The sequence below is a fragment of the Schistocerca nitens genome, chromosome 2 (assembly GCF_023898315.1).
Source record: "Schistocerca nitens isolate TAMUIC-IGC-003100 chromosome 2, iqSchNite1.1, whole genome shotgun sequence".
Classification (NCBI taxonomy): domain Eukaryota; kingdom Metazoa; phylum Arthropoda; class Insecta; order Orthoptera; family Acrididae; genus Schistocerca; species Schistocerca nitens.
In genome coordinates this window covers 846,677,670-846,697,211 of record NC_064615.1, presented here as the reverse complement: position 1 = coordinate 846,697,211, position 19,542 = coordinate 846,677,670, and the positions used below count along the sequence as shown (strand labels likewise).

The following is a 19,542-nucleotide window of genomic DNA, read 5'->3' as shown; positions in this document are numbered from 1 at the left end:
CTAGGAGACCAGATTTCACTGACTGCCAGCGATCAGTGGAGAGGAATGCGCAGTACGAGACAGTACTGGACCGATGTGATGCGCATTTTAGTAGTTTCTAAAGAAAGTTTCAAAACGACACTCATTTCTTTCGAGGTCTTTCCTGGGCCTGCTAATATCATTATTATCACTAGCCATTCATCGCTCTTACTAAACATGGGTATCTTCCAGACATTTTCGTTTGTTACATTCTTCTGTTTTTCGCATCCAAGTTTGCCCTACTTGTCTTTCGTATCTACAATCCGTCTTCCATTAAGCCGACCTCTAGGTCTTTTCAGGAGATATCCTACACACAATCTCCATAGTCCATTTCCCGTCAATTCATCTCGTTACATCCCCAGACCATCTCTCTTTCAGTTTCGTAGCAGTAATTGTAACGTTCTAAACTCTTTCTTTTTCTTTTCTATTTAATTCTTTTTCTGACATTCTTATTATAAGCAACAGTCATCTTTACTTTGCTCATTAGGCTACGCTCGATTTTTGAATTGCATGCGCATTTAACGTCCGTATTTCTTGTTACTAATAGCTCCGTACACTGGTTGTAACATTCCGTTTGAAACCAGGGGAATTTTGTGAGAGGTAGAGAGCGGGTGGAGAAGTATTAGTAGCTGTCTAGTTCCCTTACAAAGAAAGAGAATTGAATAAAATGAAAATCGCTTTTCCAGCCACTGGTTCGAGTTGCTTAAGTAATTGCGATTTCAGTTAGTATAGGAATTAGCCTATAAATTAGATAATCGAAAGTTCAATGAAGTCTGCCTATTTTGTGCAATGAAATCAATTGTCCCAGGCCAGCTAACAATAATGCTAAGTTTTCAGAATAGAGAACTAATCTAATGGTGGGGGCGGAGCAGTTGTTATAATCTAAAACCAAACTCCTCCCAAACAGGTCATGAAGGCCCAACAGTATCGACCGACCGCCGTGACATCCTCAGTCCATCGGCGTCACTGGATGTGGATATGGAGGGACATGTGGTCAGCACACCGCTCTCCCGGCCGTATGTCAGTTTCCGAGACCGGAGCCGCTGCTTCTCATTCAAGTAGCGCCTCAGTTTGCCTCACAAGGGCTAAGTGAACCCCACTTGCCAACAGCGCTCGGCAGACCGGATGGTCACCCATCCTTTTGCTGGCCCGGCCCGACAGCGCTTAACTTCGGTAATCTGACGGGAACCGGTGTTACCACTGCGGCAAGGCCGTTAGCAGTTGTTATAATCACGAATCATTTAATTCATAAAATAAATAAGATGTTGTAATTCAGCAGAAGTTCCGGGACTATTACTTTTATACTCAAGCTACAATAACGACGGCGATTAGGACAAACGACTCCATCCAAGTCCAGAGAACTAGTCACCACAGGGTCACCAAACAGCATACCCGGATACCGAGCAGCCCTCTTGGCGGCATTCAGGAGGAACTGTTTCCGTCACCACCCTATTCGTGTTGACCATATGGATCTTTTTCTATCGGAGGAAGCAGACTGCAGTGTGTGTTAAGATTACAAAATAAGTGAGCTCCATTTCGTTGCGGTTCTTAGTCGGCTGCTTTTTGCGACTAGCAGAAGCGCGGTAGACGCCGTCATTTCGCGATAAGTGTGTTACCTCCCGTCACCTTGGAAGCAATCATGTGTAGATTCAGCCAGCACACTATTCACGGTCGAATGCTTTGGCAGCATCGTCCATGATTAACATACAAATACGCGATTTACACACTGAGTAAAGCGGTAAAGCTCTGTCGCACTGCCCCTGTCTGTGTGGTCATACCACGTGACTCCTCATGAACAACTCCTTTCGTTTATGGTTCTCGGCTCCCATGTTTATCTCTGTTTCCCGTTTATCGGAATCTCTTGAGACAGGATGAGTTATTGTTGTTAATGTTTGATTCTTTTATCTACATTTAGATTAACCTACAGCAAACTGGCCGCTCCCCTGTCTTGCCATGAAATGGGGAATGGCGAAATTCCACTCTCTGCGAACACTGCCTCCCATATGTGTGTGTTTATCAAGAATGTAACTGATTCTGTTACAGTCCTCTCCCTGTTACTGTGCTGTAGTATACCCCTGTTCTTGTCATTAATTAATTCACTTATCTCGGCAAATTAATTTACTGCTATAGGTAATGTAGTCTGAAACCTTCACGGTTCACGGAAGAAAAGATTAGCACGTGAGATCGCTTTTATCTGCCGTTAGGGGAAAACTACCTCTCTTTTACTTGCCGCCAGACATCTACAAACTTAGAAATCCGATCTAGAGGCTTAGTGACCGTCGTTGGCCACCCAAGGGGTAGGGGGGGGGGGGAGAGTTCAGAGCCACCGAACGCCGGATTTCCCATCACACCTAAGTAACGGTTGCCTTTGTAGAGAAAAGCATTTCCACCAGAGAGAGGTCAACAGCTCGCTATGCGGTGCAGCCAGACACCTCGGAAATTAGCAGAATTAGTCGGAGTAGAATTAAAATTAGAAGCAAAGAATGCTAAATTTGGTTTTGAATTTAAAAGAAAACTGAGTGGCAAACAGATGCAGCAGTTCCTTTCCTGTGACCCTTCAGAGCCATTGTAACATGGTTTCACCTGGGTCGAAGCTCAGGCTCTAGATTGTAAGAAGCAGGTGAGTTTTATGATGAAGCCACCTTCAGATAACAAGAACACCTTGAATAAAATTAGCACCAAATTTTAACCGTTGCAAGTCAGATTTATGAGAAGGCCACACTAAAGTCGTTGAGTGAATGGGTGCTATAACTTAACGGAAGGGCAGATAGGAGAGTTCAAAGCAGGAGTAGCTGGTAACAGCGCTGTAGAATACGTAGAATTACGACAAAAATCATCTGAAATAGTTAATTCGTGAGAATTTAAATGTTGCAGCTGTCAGGTGAAGGCATCAACAGTGATGATGCGGTTGTTGCTAGAACCACTTCACGTGGCACCACCTATGACCAGGTTGGCGCATTGTATCGACGCTGTCGCCTGCCCAGAACCACTGCATCCTGTGCCCTTGAACATAGTTTCCTCTCACATTATTCTCCTCAGGGCTGAGAGAGAAAGCTAGATGGAATCATGTACTTCGACAAAGGGCGGCTCCGGCTAGCACTAATACACACATGCGTTCCCGTCCCACAAGAAAGTGTCACATTTCTGCGTAGTATGTGACTACAATCCTTGCCATTCGACCATACGGCTTACTTCATCAGATTATGAATGATTTAGTGGAATGACTTCTAACATTCGAACAGTTGATTATGCGTAAGATTTCACTGACTGTTGCGACAGAGTCTACATTAGTCCCTGAAACTGAAGAATGTGTTTACCCGTCACATAACATCCGAAATAAATTTCTGGTGGCAACGTTACTAGGAACCACCGTTCAGATTTTGCCCACTATTAGGGCCAGAAGTTTCAACATGGAATCAGGTGCTCTCTAATTTCTTGTCTGATGTTCACTGGTGAGCCAAAACATGATGACCACTGCCCACGAGACGCTGAATGCCTCATGGTGGTGCTGCGGACACGGCCGTAATTTTTCTTGAGGGCATGCAGCTTTACTATATGGTTAAATGATGATGGCGTCCTCTTCGGTAAAACATTACAGAGGTAAAATAGTCCCCCATGCGGACCTCCGGGCGGCGACTGCTCAGGAGGACGCTGTTATCAGGAGAAACAAAACTGGCGTTCTATGGATCGGAGCGTGGAATTTCAGATCCCTTAATCGGGCAGGTAGGTTAGAAAATTTAAAAAGGGAAATGTATAGGTTAAAGTTAGGTATATTGGGAATTAGTGAAGTACTGTGGTAGGAGGAACAAGACTTTTCGCCAGGTCAATACAGGGTTATCAATACAAAATCAAATAGGGGTAATGCAGGAGTAGGTTTAATAATGAATAAAAAATAAGAATGCGGATAAGCTACTACAAACAGCATGGTGAACGAATTCATAGGGCCAAGATAGGTACGAAACTGACGCCTACCACAGTAGTACAAGTTTATATGCCAACTAGCTCCGCAGATGACGAAGAGATTGATGAAATTTATGATGAGATAAAAGAAATTATTGTGAAGGGAGACTAAAACCTAATAGTCATGAGTGACTGGAATTCGATAGTAGGAAAAAGAAGAGAAGGAAACGTAGTAGGAGAATATGGTATCGGCGTAAGGAATGAAAGAGGAAGCCGCCTGGTAGAATTTTGCACAGAGCATAACTTAATTATAGCTAACACTTGGTTCAAGAATCATGAAAGAAGGTTGTGTACATGGAAAAAGCCTGGAGATACTGGAAGGATTCAGATTATGTAATGGTAAGACATTGGAACCAGGTTTTAAATTGTACGACATTTCCTGGAGCAGATGTGGATTCTGACCACAATCTATTGGTTATGAACTGTAGGTTAAAACTAAAAAAACTGCAAGAAGGTCGGAATTTAAGAAGATGGGACCTGGATAAACTGAAAGAACCAGAGGTTGTACAGAGTTTCAGGGAGAGCGTAAGGGAACAATTGACAGGAATGGGGGAAAGAAATACAGTAGAAGAAGAATGGGTAGCTCTGAGGGATGAAGTAGGGAAGGCAGCAGTGGATCAAGTAGGTAAAAAGACGAGGGCTAATAGAAATCCTTGGGTAACAGAAGAAATATTGAATTTAATTGATGAAAGGAGAGAATATAAAGATGCAATAAATGAAGCAGGCAAAAAGAAATACAAACGTCTCAAAAATGAGATCGACAGGAAGTGCAAAATGGCTAAGCAGGGATGGCTAGAGGACAAATGTAAGGATGTAGAGGCTTATCTCACTAGGGGTAAGATAGATACTGCCTACAGGAAAATTAAAGAGACCTTTGGAGATAAGAGAACCACTTGTATGAACATCAAGAGCTCAGATGGAAACCCAGTTCTAAGCAAAGAAGGGAAAGCAGAAAGGTGGAAGGAGTATATAGAGTGTCTATGCAAATTCGATATTCTTGAGGACAATATCATGGAAATGAAAGAGCATATAGATGAAGATGAAATGGGAGATATGATACTACGTAAAGAGTTTGACAGAGCACTGGAAGACCTAAATCGAAACAAGGCCCCGGGATTAGACAACATTCCATTAGAACTTCTGATAACCTTGGGAGAGCCTGCCCCGACAAAACTCTACCATGCAAGATGTATGAGACAGGCGAAATACTCTCAGACTTGAAGAACAATATAATAATTTCAATCCCAAAGAAAGCAGGTGTTGATGGATGTGAAAATTACCGAACTATCAGGTTAATAAGTGACAGCTGAAAAATACTAACACGAATTATTTACAGACGAATGGAAATACTGGTAGAAGCCGACCTCGGGGAAGATCAATTTGGATTCCGTAGAAATGCTGGAACACGTGAGGCAATATTGACCCTACGACTTATCTTAGAAAATAGATTAAGGAAAGGCAAACCTACGTTTCTAGGACTTGTAGACTTAGAGAAATCTTTTGACAATGTTGACTGGAATACTCGTTTTCAAATTCTAAAGGCGGCAGGGGTAAAATACAGGGAGCGAAAGGCTATTTACAATTTGTACAGAAACCAGATGGCAATTATAATTGTCGAGGGGCATGAAAGGGAAGCAGCGGTTGGGAAGGGAGTGAGACAGGGTTCTAGCCTCTCCCCGATGTTATTCAATCTGTATATTGAGCAAGCAGTAAAGGAAACAAAAGAAAAATTCGGAGTAGGTATCGAAATCCATGGAGAAGAAATAAAATCTTTGAGGTTCGCCAATGACATTGTAATTCTGTCAGAGACAGCAAAGGACTTGCAAGAGCAGTTGAATGGAATGGACAGTGTCTTGAAAGATAAGATGAACATCAACAAAAGCTAAACGAGGATAATGGAATGTAGCGGAATGAAATCGGGCGATGCTGAGGGAATTGGATTAGGGAATGAGACCTATAATGTAGTAAATGCGTTTTGCTATTTGGGGAGCAGAATAACTCAGGGTGATCGAAGTAGAGAGGATATAAAATGTAGACTGGCAATGGCAAGGAAAGTGTTTCTGAGGTAGAGAAATTTGTTAACATCGAGTATAAATTTAAGTGTCAGGAAGTCGTTTATGAAAATATTTGTGTGGAGTGTAGCCATGTATGGAAGTGAAACGTGGACGATAAATAGTTTGGACAAGAAGAGAATAGAAGCTTTCGAAATGGGGTGCTATAGAAGAATGCTGAAGATTAGATGGGTATATCACATAACTAATAAGGAGGTACTGAATAGAATTGGCGAGAAGAGAAATTTGTGGTACAACTTGACTAGAAGAAGGGATCGCTTCATAGGCTTCAAGGGATCACCAGTTTAGTATTGCAGGGTAGCTTGGAGGGTAAAAATCGTAGAGGAAGACCAAGAGATGAATACACTAGACAGGTTTAGAAGGGTGTAGGTTGCAGTAGGTACTGGGAGATGAAGAAGCTTGCACATGATAGAGTAGCATGGAGAGCTGCATCAATCCAGTCTCTGGACTGATGACCACAACAACAACAACGATCATCTAATTCATAAACTGCACAAGATGGCGAAAATCGGCAGACTTTTGGGGCCATTACTTTCACGTTCAAGTTATAGCAATGTCGTCGTGTTGGAACACTGATCCCGCGCACGTTCGGGGAACTGTTGCCACCATATGGTCACCAACATGAAGGCCAGGAGGCCGAGCCGGAAGCAGTAGGAACTGTTTCTAACCTTACCAAAGTTAAGTTGGCTAAAGGGACCCCTTTCTTTTGGAGGAGGCACATTGTGTGCTGCTTCCGAAGTTACAAAACTCAACCCCATTTCGTTGCTGTTCTTAGTCAGCTTCACTTCATGACTAGCGGTAGTGCTGTAGTTTCCATCATGCGCGGTGAATGTGTTAGCATCCATTATTTTGGAAACAGCCATCTGCAGATTCAGTCGGCTTTAGTAAAGACGATTGAGAGTAGAAAGTTTGTTGGAACTTCGTCCTTGATTAACAAGCAAATACTCGATTTGCACCGTGGGAAGCCTGCTTTAAGGTTCCACCGATATCAGAGCGATAAGAGTTGCCACATTGCCGCTGTCTGTTTGTCTATCACTCTCTTTCGGGTCTGGACGAGTTACAGTTGTTTTCCGTTTTATTTAATATATGTATTATGTATATTTATCTTATATTACAACAGGACAGCGGTTTTCCATACAGCCCACAATTGTGGACTGGCTAAATCCCATTCTTTGTAACAATACTACCTTGCATTTGTGTATTTTTATCAATATCATAACTGACTATTACAGTTCTCTGTCTGTTACTAGCCTATAGTTCCCCCCTGTTCCTGCCATTAGTTAAGTCATTTATCTCGGCGAAAGAATTCCCTGCTGCACGTAGGGTATTCTGACGTCTCCACGGTCCAGCGAAAAAATTGAGATTATCAGGTGAGATCATTTCCATCTGGTGATATCGAAAACGTTAACATGCACAAGCACTCAATTGCGCCCCACCAAACAAGTACAGATTAAGCAGCCCAATCTACACGTTTAAGGTAAACTGGAAATTTTATTTGCGCACGAGTACTGTACTGAATTTCCTGAACAATATTCAATTTATTTTTATCCTCTTTTTCACTTAAGTGTCCATCCGTACGTAGTTCAGTTATATTATGTTTTTTTAATTCTTCCGTTGTATTTATAAGTTTATCATTAATCTTCGAGAATTACTTTCGGCGCCAGCCGGTGTGGCCGAGCGGTTGTAGGCGCTTTGGTCTGAAACCACGCGACCGCTACGGTCGCAGGTTCGAATCCTGCCTCGGGCATTGATGTGTGTGATGTCCTTAGGTTAGTTAGGTTTAAGTAGTTCTAAGTTCTCTATTGCTTAGAGCCACTTAATCATTTACATACCCAACCATGATATGTCAGTGTAAGAATTTACATTGACATCAGACCATGTCTTCGGGATCCATCACTTTTTTGTCAGCAAATGTAGTAGTTGCGTTATGTTCATTTAATTCTGACTTCCGTTAGTTTTGGTTAAATAGTGCCACGTTGCCTAAATGCTGCGGAAAGAAGGCGTAATGAAATGAAAGTATAAGGCACCTGCTGACGGGAAAATTAGTAAATATGTACAACAGGGCTACATACATCGGCAGTTATCATTCGGACAGCATATAAATATTCTTGCCTGTTTAGCCAGTGCTAACAACTTTCATTGTTGTGAATGGGGTACAGTGATTCGCAATTGAGGAGCGATAATCCGTAGCGAAAGCTTGTGCTAACAACTTTCATTGTTGAGAACGGATTACAATGATTCGCAGTTAAGGAGCGATAATCCGTAACGAAAGTCTCGTCTGTTTCCTCCGGCAGCAGTCCGTGTGGGCAAGGGTGCCGGGCTGCAAGACCGACGGCGGGCGCGCCGGCCTACAGCGCTGCGTGGGCGGCGCAGCCACTGTAGCGGAACGGACAGCTCACACACACACACACACACAGGCGCGCTGACCCTGCGCCCTCACACTGAGCACCAGGGTCATTCCTCGTCCAGGTATCCCACAGTCAGTCACGAAAGCCTTTGCGGATCTTCTGCTTTCCGTTCAGGAAGGCCCACTGTTTGGAACATGCTGCAACAGTAAGATCCGTTCCTCTAGAGCTGACAGTTAACACACACGTATTTCGCAATCATTACATGAAAATTGATAGAATAATTGTGTCATCAGGAAAGAGATGTAGAAACAAAACTACAGTAATGAAATGAAGGATATGCGGAGCCCTTGCAAGGCCTTGACTCCTAAGCAAGGAAAGGGAACAGTTTACAAGTGCAGCATTCTTAATAGCAAACAAACTCGTGGAACCGGCCAATCTTGTTAAACACTGTAGTTACTACAGAAGAATGGAAAAACTGGTAGAAGCTGACCTGGGGAGAAATCAGTTTGAGCTGCAAATACACGTAGAAATACGCGATATAATACTGACTCTGTGACTGAAAAGACACGTGGAAGACAAATCCACGTTTATAACGTTTTTGGATTTAAAGAAAGCTTTAGGTATTGTTGACAGGAATATGATTCTCAAAATTCTGAAGGAAGCAGGGGCGAAAGACAGGTAGCGAAAGGTTATTTACAATTTGTACAGAAAGCATACTCGATGACGGGGAAGCAGTATCTGAGAAAGAAGTGAGACAGGATTGTAGCCTATCCCCAATGTTACTTAGTCTGTTAATTGAGCATCTAGTAAAGGCAACCAAGTAAAAATTTTGAGAATGAATTAAAGTTCAGGAAGAAGGAATAAAAACTTCGATGTTTGTCTATGACATTGTCATTCGGTCAGAGACAGAAAGGTATTAGGAAGAGCAGCTGAACGGAATGGACGAAAGGGGGTTATCAGATGAACATCAACAGATTCAAAACAAGTTTAATAAAATGTAGTCGAATTAAGTCAAATGATGCAGAGGAAATTATAACAGTCTCCATTGTGGAGAAGTGAATTGAAAACTAAGAGAAAAACGAAAAACCAGGGCATCAGAAATAGGGTTACCAAGCTTGATTTAAAGATATGTAAGAGTTGATCACATCCGAAATGATTATATAAGACTCATATTAGATTGAAAAGCATAGTGGAGGAAAATGAAAAACGAGATATGTTAACAAGACTAATTCTTGTTGATGATGATAGTAATGATGATGAATGAAAGTAACTAATCAGGTGTATAGGAGGATGACTTGGAGGAACTAAAAATAAATAAAAAATGCTAAAACAGAATTAAGCTACCTGAAATAGTATTTACGAGGTAATTCATATGATTCTCTGTGGGTAATAACATGACAAACGATAAGAACTGAGGCAAACTGAATGATGTTAAAACAATATAAAATTTGGATACAAAAAAATAAAAAATGGAACGAATACGTCGATAGAGCGGACATGATAAATTACGGTACTACAGGTGATACAGTCGTATGAACCTAAATGATAGGCACATTAAAAAGCACTGGCAAAGCTCCGAGCAACTCCTTGAATAAAGAGGATCAGGTGTTTTTTATAACAGTGATGGTGATTATCACATCGTTATAGACATCTGTGTCACTATTATTTCTACGAGACATTCGTACCGTGTCTTGAACACTATCACTTTATCTCTAAATATTATTTCCCTCTTTCTTAATTTCAACAATATCGACTTCTCCATCTGAAAGAGCTGTAAATAGACAACCTGGAATTGCTACGGCTAGTAAAATCTTTTGACGAGGATCATAGAAGTCAGAAAATTTACAATAGAAATTGTTGGCGGTTTAATTACTTGCAATCGCCATCTCCACATCGTGTGCGAGGAAACCAAAAAAAAAAAAAATAAATAAATAAAAATAAAAAGAAATTGCAGTCGTCTCTACATGACAGTTTGCATTATAACCATTCCAATGGAAAATCTTTACAATCACCCTTGCAGTGGACTACATCGCTTGGCTTAGCTAACATTATTCGAGCTAAGCCGCTCTTCTCCATTGTGATAAAGTTAAGGAATTTGCAGTTGAAAGAACACAGTAGGTTGTGCTGGACAGAACATGTCCAACAAAAGCGACGATAGCATCGGCTGTGTCCCATCGAAGCCCCGTAGGACTGCTGATATCCTCGAACCACATAAAAGATTCATTAGACAGGCTCGTATTACCACCAATTCTATGCATAGTACTGAATGAAAATCCCCCGCCGCATTACTTTCTCTGTATGTCAAGGTCAGTCCCAGGAACTACTCTAAGGATTTTGATGGGGTTTCCGCTAATAGATAGACTGAATCACACGGTGAAGGTTAGCGTATGTAATTCATTACCTTTTAGCCAGACAAGCCGTCCGGCCATAGATATTTAGTGCTACCCGTGCGACACCAGGGCGGTTCATTAGGATATAGCTAACGGTGTAGTTTTTAGGAAGATAAGATCTCCGAATGATGTAAAGATATGAAGAAAGATATGAAGGGCAGCAGCTTAACTTAAATGTGGACAGACCGCAGAATATCTGGTTAGTGTCAGGTCATTCAGTGGTTCCTGTTTCGTGTACATCCATTACCCATCAATATGGTTTTGAAGGTGTGAAGATGATCATGGGGTGACCGAAACCAGACACCGTGCCTTTGTAAATATTCTATTTTGGACACTGATTTTCTACAGAAACGTTTTCAAAAATAATTAACAACTCCTTTTGTTGGAAAAATTTCACGCAAGCTCTAAGCCTTAATGCGATATTTTACAGAAGTCCGCCTGTGCTATCCTTTTTCAACGAGCTAGACTAAAGGAATGTGTCCCATAAATTTAGACACGCATTCCTAAGAATTTTGACAAATTAGTGTAGTATGAGTATGTAACATGGACATTTAGGAACTACAAAAGTGTGTTCATAAAAGAATGCCGACACTGTACTCGCGAAAAAATCTTAGGAACTGGTATTCACGTCAGATTGTCCAACAATTAACCCGCCTCCACTTCAACAAAGGAAGATTCCCCCGCGAAAAGATACACAGAGCAAGCCAATTTTACTCGTTGCGATGAGGCTCAAATATTGTTACAAAGTAACAAATGATGAACTAAGCACGGAGGACATAAAAAGCAGACTAGTACAGGGAATTCCTGACCAAAAGCAGTCTGTTTGTATTAAACATAGGTCTCAGTTTATGGAAGATATTTCTGAGTATGTTAGTTCGGAGTGCAGCATTGTGTGGTACTAAATCACGGACTGTGAGAAAAGCTGAAGAAAAGAGAATCGGAGAGTTTGAGACGTAGTGCTTTAGAAGCATATTCTAAATTAGCTCTACTGATAAAAAATGAGCAGGTTCTCATCAGAATAGGCGAAGAAAGGAACATAAGGAAAACTTTGATCAGATGAAGGGATATGATGTTAAGTCATAGTTTAAGACATCAGGGAATAAAGTCCGTGGTACTAGTTGGGTCTGTAAAGGATAAAAAACTGCAGGGGAAGACAGAGATTGAAATTTATTCAACAGACAGTTGACGGCACTGCGTACAAATGCTATTATACGATGAAGAGGTTGGCACAAGAGTGATGTTCGTGGCAAGCCGCATCAGATAAGTTAAAAACTGATTTAAAAAAAAGAAAAAGTGAACTGAAATTTAATACAAAGCTCAATTTTCGTCTTCTCTCTCATTCCTACTACCAACACATATTTCTGCGTAACTCTGTCTTCTATTACTTCCACTGCTAAAGTTTTCCCATCAACCATAGCTATTATTACAAGATTTTAATACTGAATATTTAAATACTGAAGTGTAAGCTCAATTTGCTCATGTACTTGATTCGTCTCTTCACTTTCTTTTTGTCCGCCTGCTTAGCTGGTTTGTAACGTGCTTGCCTCCCATGCACTGGGCCCAGGTTCGATTCCCTACCGGGTCAGAGATTTTCTCCGCTCGTGGACTGCGGGTTGTGTTGTCTTAATCATCACTTCATCCTCATCATCGGCCGCAAGTCGCCCAATGTGGCCCGGATAAAACAAAACTTGCACTTGGTGGCCGAACCCTACTGGGACATCCCGTCGTTGGTATGCTGTCGATTCCGACAGAGAATAATCCTTTCATTGAACTGAGTGCAGTAACCCACCCTCTGACCTCTTTCCGTAATGCTATGGTCTATATATATGTTAACCTCTATGCATCTTTCTCACATTCATACTTGTGACATTCCATTCTTCGACTCGTAGTATGTAACAATTTTGTTGATTTCTCAATATTTTCTCATAGTCACCTCGTTTCTAATGTTGGAACTACATCAAGGAGAGCGCAGTAGCTATGAGAATCGCCCTAAGACAATCTTTGCTGTCTATAGATTAGTGGATGATACGAAAGAAAAAACTATAACGGTTATTGACGTTCTAATTATTAAATGTGGTGAAGTGAGTCATCGATGGGCATCTAATCAAAGTGTTTCGTTTTATTTTTGCTTCGTATTTAACTCATGTTCGAAAATATTTCTTGTAGGGAAAAACAATTTATTCCTAAATGCATTTGATAAAATATCTTGCCTGTCAACAAATCAGAGAACATTTTTACCATTGCAATGAGCATTTATACTTAGCGAAACCTCTAGAGCTGTGACACGTGGCAAGCTAATGTCGCTGAGAAAAATAGATTGAGGCTTTGTAAGGTGTCAGGCAAATCCAACACCTTCCATAAGAACCCTGACATGATAGCAAATCCGGCAATATGTCACAACGTTCAGAATACATCCGGACATTAAATTAACCAAAGTAATACGATAAACGAGTGAGCAAATGGAATACCATAGACAGACAGAGAATAATCCTTTCATTGAACGCCTAAATGCATGTCATACCTTCCCACCGTGTAAGAGACGCAGTTCAGAGGGGAGAAAAGAGAACAGAAGCCGAGAGCAGAACCGTGTTAAGCTAGAAGGCCCTACGATAAGGGACGGACATCCACATCGCCGGCCGACCGCCAAGACCACCCCCCAGCCCATGTTAAAGGAGAGAGCCCTCCAGAAGAACAGTATAGATCTTACGATAACACTAAAAGGGCCACACCAGCTGCAAGTTTTAGCGTGAGACTATACGCGTCTCTGTTACGTTGCAAACGTTAAAAACATTGCCCCACCACGAAAAGTATAACATTTCTCATTGTATAGACAGAATTTTTGTACGCGGAGCTTAAGGTTAACATTGAGATCCTAATTGGTCAGTTAAAAACACAGCCAGATAGATTTTCTTAAACCAACTTTGGTAAATTGTAGTAAGGAGAAGTTAGAAAGAGTTACTTCCAAGACGGCGAGGTGTGTGGAGCTGCGCCGACGGCGCCCCCTGACGCTGACTAACCACCGACAAGGTAATGAATGCACGCGATGCCGCATAAGAGTCATAAGGCTTCACTCAGAACTGCAGAAGTCTCATCTGTTACATCCCCTTCTTGTGTAATACTAGTGTCGATCGTCAATAAAAGCTCATGGTATTCACATTTGCAACGTAAGTTAAAATCTCAAACGCGATGATTTTTCTGTTATATAATTATTGAGAAGCCACATCAGCCACTGTAATTTACGACAAGTTAAATAAGTAATTAAAGATAATTGAGGGTCGCCGTAGACCACTTTTCATAGTTTTCTCTTTTATGAAACTTAATTTAAATCTAGATTATAAATGTGATATGGCCTAGGTCATCCTTCGAATCATTGTAGAACTTCGAAACCCATTCAGGGAATATGCTTTCACATTTTTGTTGAACGTAGTTCGTTTTTATCATCCTGTATTAAAATATTTCCTTTCATCAATAGCGCAATTTAATAGCGCAATTTATAAACAACGTTTTGTGAGTAGAATAAAAATTCCAATGGTAAACTTAACTGCTTTTTCGACGTTATTTTACCAGCTAACTAAAAATAGGAAAGCCTTGAACCCCTTCCACTAAATTTAGTTATCTAACATTCTGCGTGGTGTCTCCCTACCACTTTCGCGCAACGACGCTCTGAGCGTGTTTTTTAGGGAATTGACTAGTTTGAAACTGGGACCTCTTGCTGGTAAGGAGACTTCAGACCACACATGACATGTAGAGTTCAGAAGACTTCAGTGAGACTAGCGATGATATAACCAAATACTTAATGATTTCAGCGTCAGCTCCACTGCACTCCCTGTAAAAGAATCTTAATACTAACTAAATTTAGTGGAAGCGGTTCAAGGCTTTCGTATTTTTAGTTAGCTGGAAAAATAACGTCGAAAAAGCAGTTAAGTTTACCATTGGAAATTTTATTCTACTCACAAAACATTGTTTATAAATCGCACTATTGATAAAAGGAAATGTTTTAATACAGGATGATAAAAACCAACTGTGTTCAACAAAAATGTGAACGAATATTCCCTGAGTGGTTTTCCAGTTTCTAGAATGGATCGAAGGATGACCTATGCCATATCACATCTATAATCTAGGTTTAAATTAAGTTTCACAAGAAAGAAAACTATCAAAATGGTCTACAGTGACCCTCAATTATCTTTAATTACTTATCTAACTTGTCGTAAATTACAGTGGCTGATGTGGCTTCTCAATAACTATCTAACAGAAAAATCATCGCGTTTCAGATTTTTACTTCAAGTGGCAAATGTGAACACCATGAGCTTTTATTGACGATCGACACTAGTATTACGCAGAAAGGGGGTGTAACAGATGAGACTTCTGCAGTTCTGAGTGAAGCTTTATGCGCTGTTATGCGGCATCGCGTGCGTTCATTACCTTGTCGGTGTTCGTCAGGGGGCGGCGGGCAGCACAGCTCCGTTCACCTCGCCGTCTCGGAAGCAACTCTCTCCTAACTTCTCCTTACTACAATTTACCGAAGTTGGTTTAAAAAAACTATCTGGCTGTGTTTTCATCTGACCAATTAGGATCTCAATGTTAACCTTAAGCTCCGCCTACAAAGATTCTGGCTATCCAATGGGAAACGTTATACTTTTCATGGTGGGGTATTGTTTTTAAAGTTTGCAACGTAACAGAGACGCGAAAAAGTCTCACGCTAAAACTTGCAGCTGACATGGTCCTTTTAATGTTATCGTAAGATCTATACTGTTCTTCTGGAGGGCTCTATCTTTTAACATGGGCTGGGGGATGGTCCTAGCGGTTAGCTGGCGACGTGGGTGTCCGTCCCTTATCGTAGGGCCTTCTAGCTTAACACGGTTCTGCTCTCGGCTTCTGTTCTCGTTTCTCCCCTCGGAACTGCGTCTGTCTCACGGTGGGAAGGTATGACATGCATTTAGGCATTCTTGTGTTAGTCTGTGGTATTCCATTTGCTCACCCGTTACTCGTATTACTTTGGTTAATTTAATGTCACGATTTATTCAGAGCTATGTGACATACTACTAGATTTGCTTATCATCTCAGGGTTTTCATGGAAGGTGTTGGATTTGCCTAACACCTTACAGTTAGTATTAAGATTCTTTTACAGGGAATGCAGTGGATATGACGCTGAAATCATTAAGTATTTGATTAAATCATCGCTAGTCTCACTGAACTCTTCTGAACTCTACATGTCATGTGTGGTCTGGCGTCTCCTTACCAGCAACAGGTACCAGGTTCAAACTTGTCAATTCCCTAAAAAACACGCTCAGAGCGTCGTTGCGCGAAAGTGGTAGGGAGACACAACTTAGAACAAACAGACACCAGGCAGAATGTTAGAGCTTCTTCACTTATCATATGCCTGTCACTTTGTCTTTCTGTTTTGTGAGCTTGAACCGACAACACGTAAGTTTATTCATTCATAGTTGGCTATCTTAATAATTAGTTATTTTACTATGATTGGTAGGGTTATTTATTTTTAAAAATTCCATCATGTTTCCTTGTCATACATGTAACTTATGTTTTTAATGTTTTTCAGCGGGAGAGGTTGGAGGCGGATTATTCGAGGGTGAATGACCGAGCACTATTCGTGTTAGTTCGTTAATTGCTTCACAATAGGAAACTAGAACCCTCTGAGATATTTTATACTTTCATTTACCTTGCCGTACGTTACATTTTATCGTGAGACTTACGCGAACAATGATGGTTACCAACCTACTCATTCACCAGAGGCAGCCCGGATTATGAAACAGATAAGAAGATGATGGACCAATACAGGTAAAAATTATGCCAGAGTTACAGAAATCGAGTGAGCTGAAGTGTGTGGTGCCCATAAAAGATATTATTGTTCGTCATCAACGTGGCTTAACCTAATATCGCGACTGTTAACTGAAATAAAATCATTTTGTTTTACGAACTCCTATCTACAGCTGCCCTTCTGAGAAATTTTCAACTGAAAATCTCATTTCAATGCAGAAGTCAATGATGAGTTGGTAACAAAAAATGGTTCAAATGGCTCTGAGCACTATGGGACTCAACTGCTGAGGTCATAAGTCCCCTAGAACTTAAAACTACTTAAACCTAACTAACCTAAGGACATCACACACACATCCATGCCCGAGGCAGGATTCGAATCTGCGACCGTAGCGGTCGCGTGGTTCCAGACTGTAGTGCCTAGCCGGCCGAAGTGGCCGTGCGGTTCTAGGCGCTGCAGTCTGGAACCGCAAGACCGCTACGGTCGCAGGTTCGAATCCTTCCTCGGGCATGGATGTGTGTGATGTCATTAGGTTAGTTAGGTTTAACTAGTTATAAGTTCTAGGGGACTAATGACCTCAGAAGTTGAGTCCCATAGTGCTCAGAGCTATTTGAACCATTTTTTGTAGCGCCTAGAACCGCTCGGCCACTCCGGCCGGCGAGTTGGTAACGAATTAGTCGTGATATTTCGATTAGCATGTACCAACGAAAACTACAAGAAACTTACAAAATGGGTTGTTGTTACTGATTTATAAATTAACAAATACTATCCTGTATGTATAGACATGTAGATGCAGGACTTACGGTCATTGACTGACTTTTTAAGGCGTAAAGAGATGTTGTTTTTGCAGAAAAAAGAGATAATTTGCGGGCGGTAATTCCTCTTCCATTTTCGGTCAGCGTTTGAATAAAAAAATAACGTCAATTTTTTTGTTTATGGGAACGACCTTAGGAAAGTGTCGGTGGGAGAAACAGTCAGCCGCGAGTGTACGTCGGAAGAAACAGTCGCATACGAGCGACCCTGGTTCCGGTTGTCAATATGCTGTGGATAGAAACGAGAATCCTATTATATTCAGTCTGAGACTGACGGAAAGTCTCTCTAGGCCAAGCCCGGAGGAAGAATACTTTAGCAATGTTATTACCTTCTTCCATTTGATTCACTACTCATAGACGAAGTAGCTGCTTGATATATATATACCTTGTGAGTACTTTCTCTGTCTATCAGAATTTCTATATCCATTACCAAAGTCATCCTGCATATCTGTTAGCCAGAGACGTGAGCTCTTATTAAGAACGTGAATATATTCTACAGGCAATTTTCTAAATTTGCTCAAATAATTTCAATGGAGGATGACGCGGTAAAAGATGTAAGGCACCCAGTATGTTATTTTACTTCAGTTCCAAATCATACTTGATCGGAACCAGCGCGATTTCCGGCTAAATGAACAATAATATACCATTAGTTTTTAACTGTTAAATGCTGTTTTTGAAGTGATGTAACTTAATGCTGTCCGTAGTAAAATCCAGTAATTTTAAATCCTTTTAAAAATACTACAAGTGATATTTGACTTTTACTAATAGTTAGTCCCCAATACATTCCTACAATTCTAGTTTGAAAATGGCTCTAAGCACTCTGGGACTTAACAGCTGAGGTCATCAGTCCCCTAGACTTAGAACTACTTAAACCTAACCAACCTAAGCAAACCACACACATTAATGTCCGAGGTAGGATTCGAACCTGCGACCGTTGCAGCAGCGCGGTTCCGGACTGAAGAGTTCTAGTTTAATGTCGCGATTATGGTAGTCTTTTCTTTATCAATTTTCGTCGTCATTATGTCCGGTCGGGTTTCGATATCGGAAACGAAAAAAACCATGTTTGTTCCGTCAACTCGTCGGTTCGTAATCGAGCGACATCGGTCGTTGTCGCTTCCACTGCAGGCACTTACGATTGTAGTCTTGGTGTTCGTTTTCCTTCGGACATCATCCGATAGTCACCCGACATCAGATCGGGAGAATTACATATCCGGGATAGGTGTAGCTTAATTCCTACAAATTAGAAGAGTGTACACCAGATAGTCTCTTTAGATGGTTTGCCAAAAGAGTGTTCCGTTATCTGTTATCTAGCTAACGCTGCGAAACACGGTTACTTGGTGTCGGCTCACTTCTGTTCCTCCACAGCATTTAGAAGCGTATTGAGGTCTTTCATCAAATATGAACATTATCACACCGAGACGAAGACGTGATACAAGGCGTTGCGTGCTCAAATTGAAGCTGTCCGTCAGATAAGTTAGCGACAGTTGTCTTCATAGCGTAGACAATACTGCATGAGACTGTTCAGCATTTGGCTCGGGTTCGATCCTTACTACCTTCCCATGTCCAAATTTCGTATTGCTCTTCTGTTCGGTTTTACAAAAGCAAACGAAGAGCACGTTTGGCGACACCGTCTCTGGTGGGCTGCTCCTATATCGACAGAGATATTGGAGCAATAGTGTATTTTACTGCAGAAATTTATATTTTTAACCGTATTAGGAAACTACAGAAAACGATTATATTGATATAAAGTTTGTTAATATTGACATTGAAACTTTTTACAAAAGTACCCGTAATTTATGCCAAATTTGAAATGAAAGGTGGCAGAAATTGGTTATTACGATATAAACGCCGTCAAGCGAGCCTCTCACGTTTTATTTATCAAGACTTACGGGCTCCAGCAATAATACTGTTACTGTAAGAGCTTCGTTCAGGTCATTTCCCCAGTGACATCATCACGATCGGTACGAAGATATGAAATAAAAAGAACATTTCTTTCAAAAGTTATTCCATAACATTTTCTGGGAACTCTTACTGCATTATTTCTTCTCCTGCGCTCTTCTGCTGAGGCCTCTATTCTGCTGCTCGCTTTCTTTTCTTAGTAAAATGAATTGGCCAAACTGTTTGCTGTAGCTTATTATGATTGCAAAAGCCCTTAGGTATCTTCCACTT

The 19,542-nt window shown here is 41.1% G+C and overlaps 1 pseudogene; it reads right to left on the bottom strand.

Moving 5' to 3' along the window:
- Nucleotides 1–1,119: 1,119 nt before the first annotated feature.
- Nucleotides 1,120–1,237, bottom strand: LOC126237953 (5S ribosomal RNA; annotated as a pseudogene).
- Between the last annotated feature and the right edge of the window lie 18,305 nt (nt 1,238–19,542).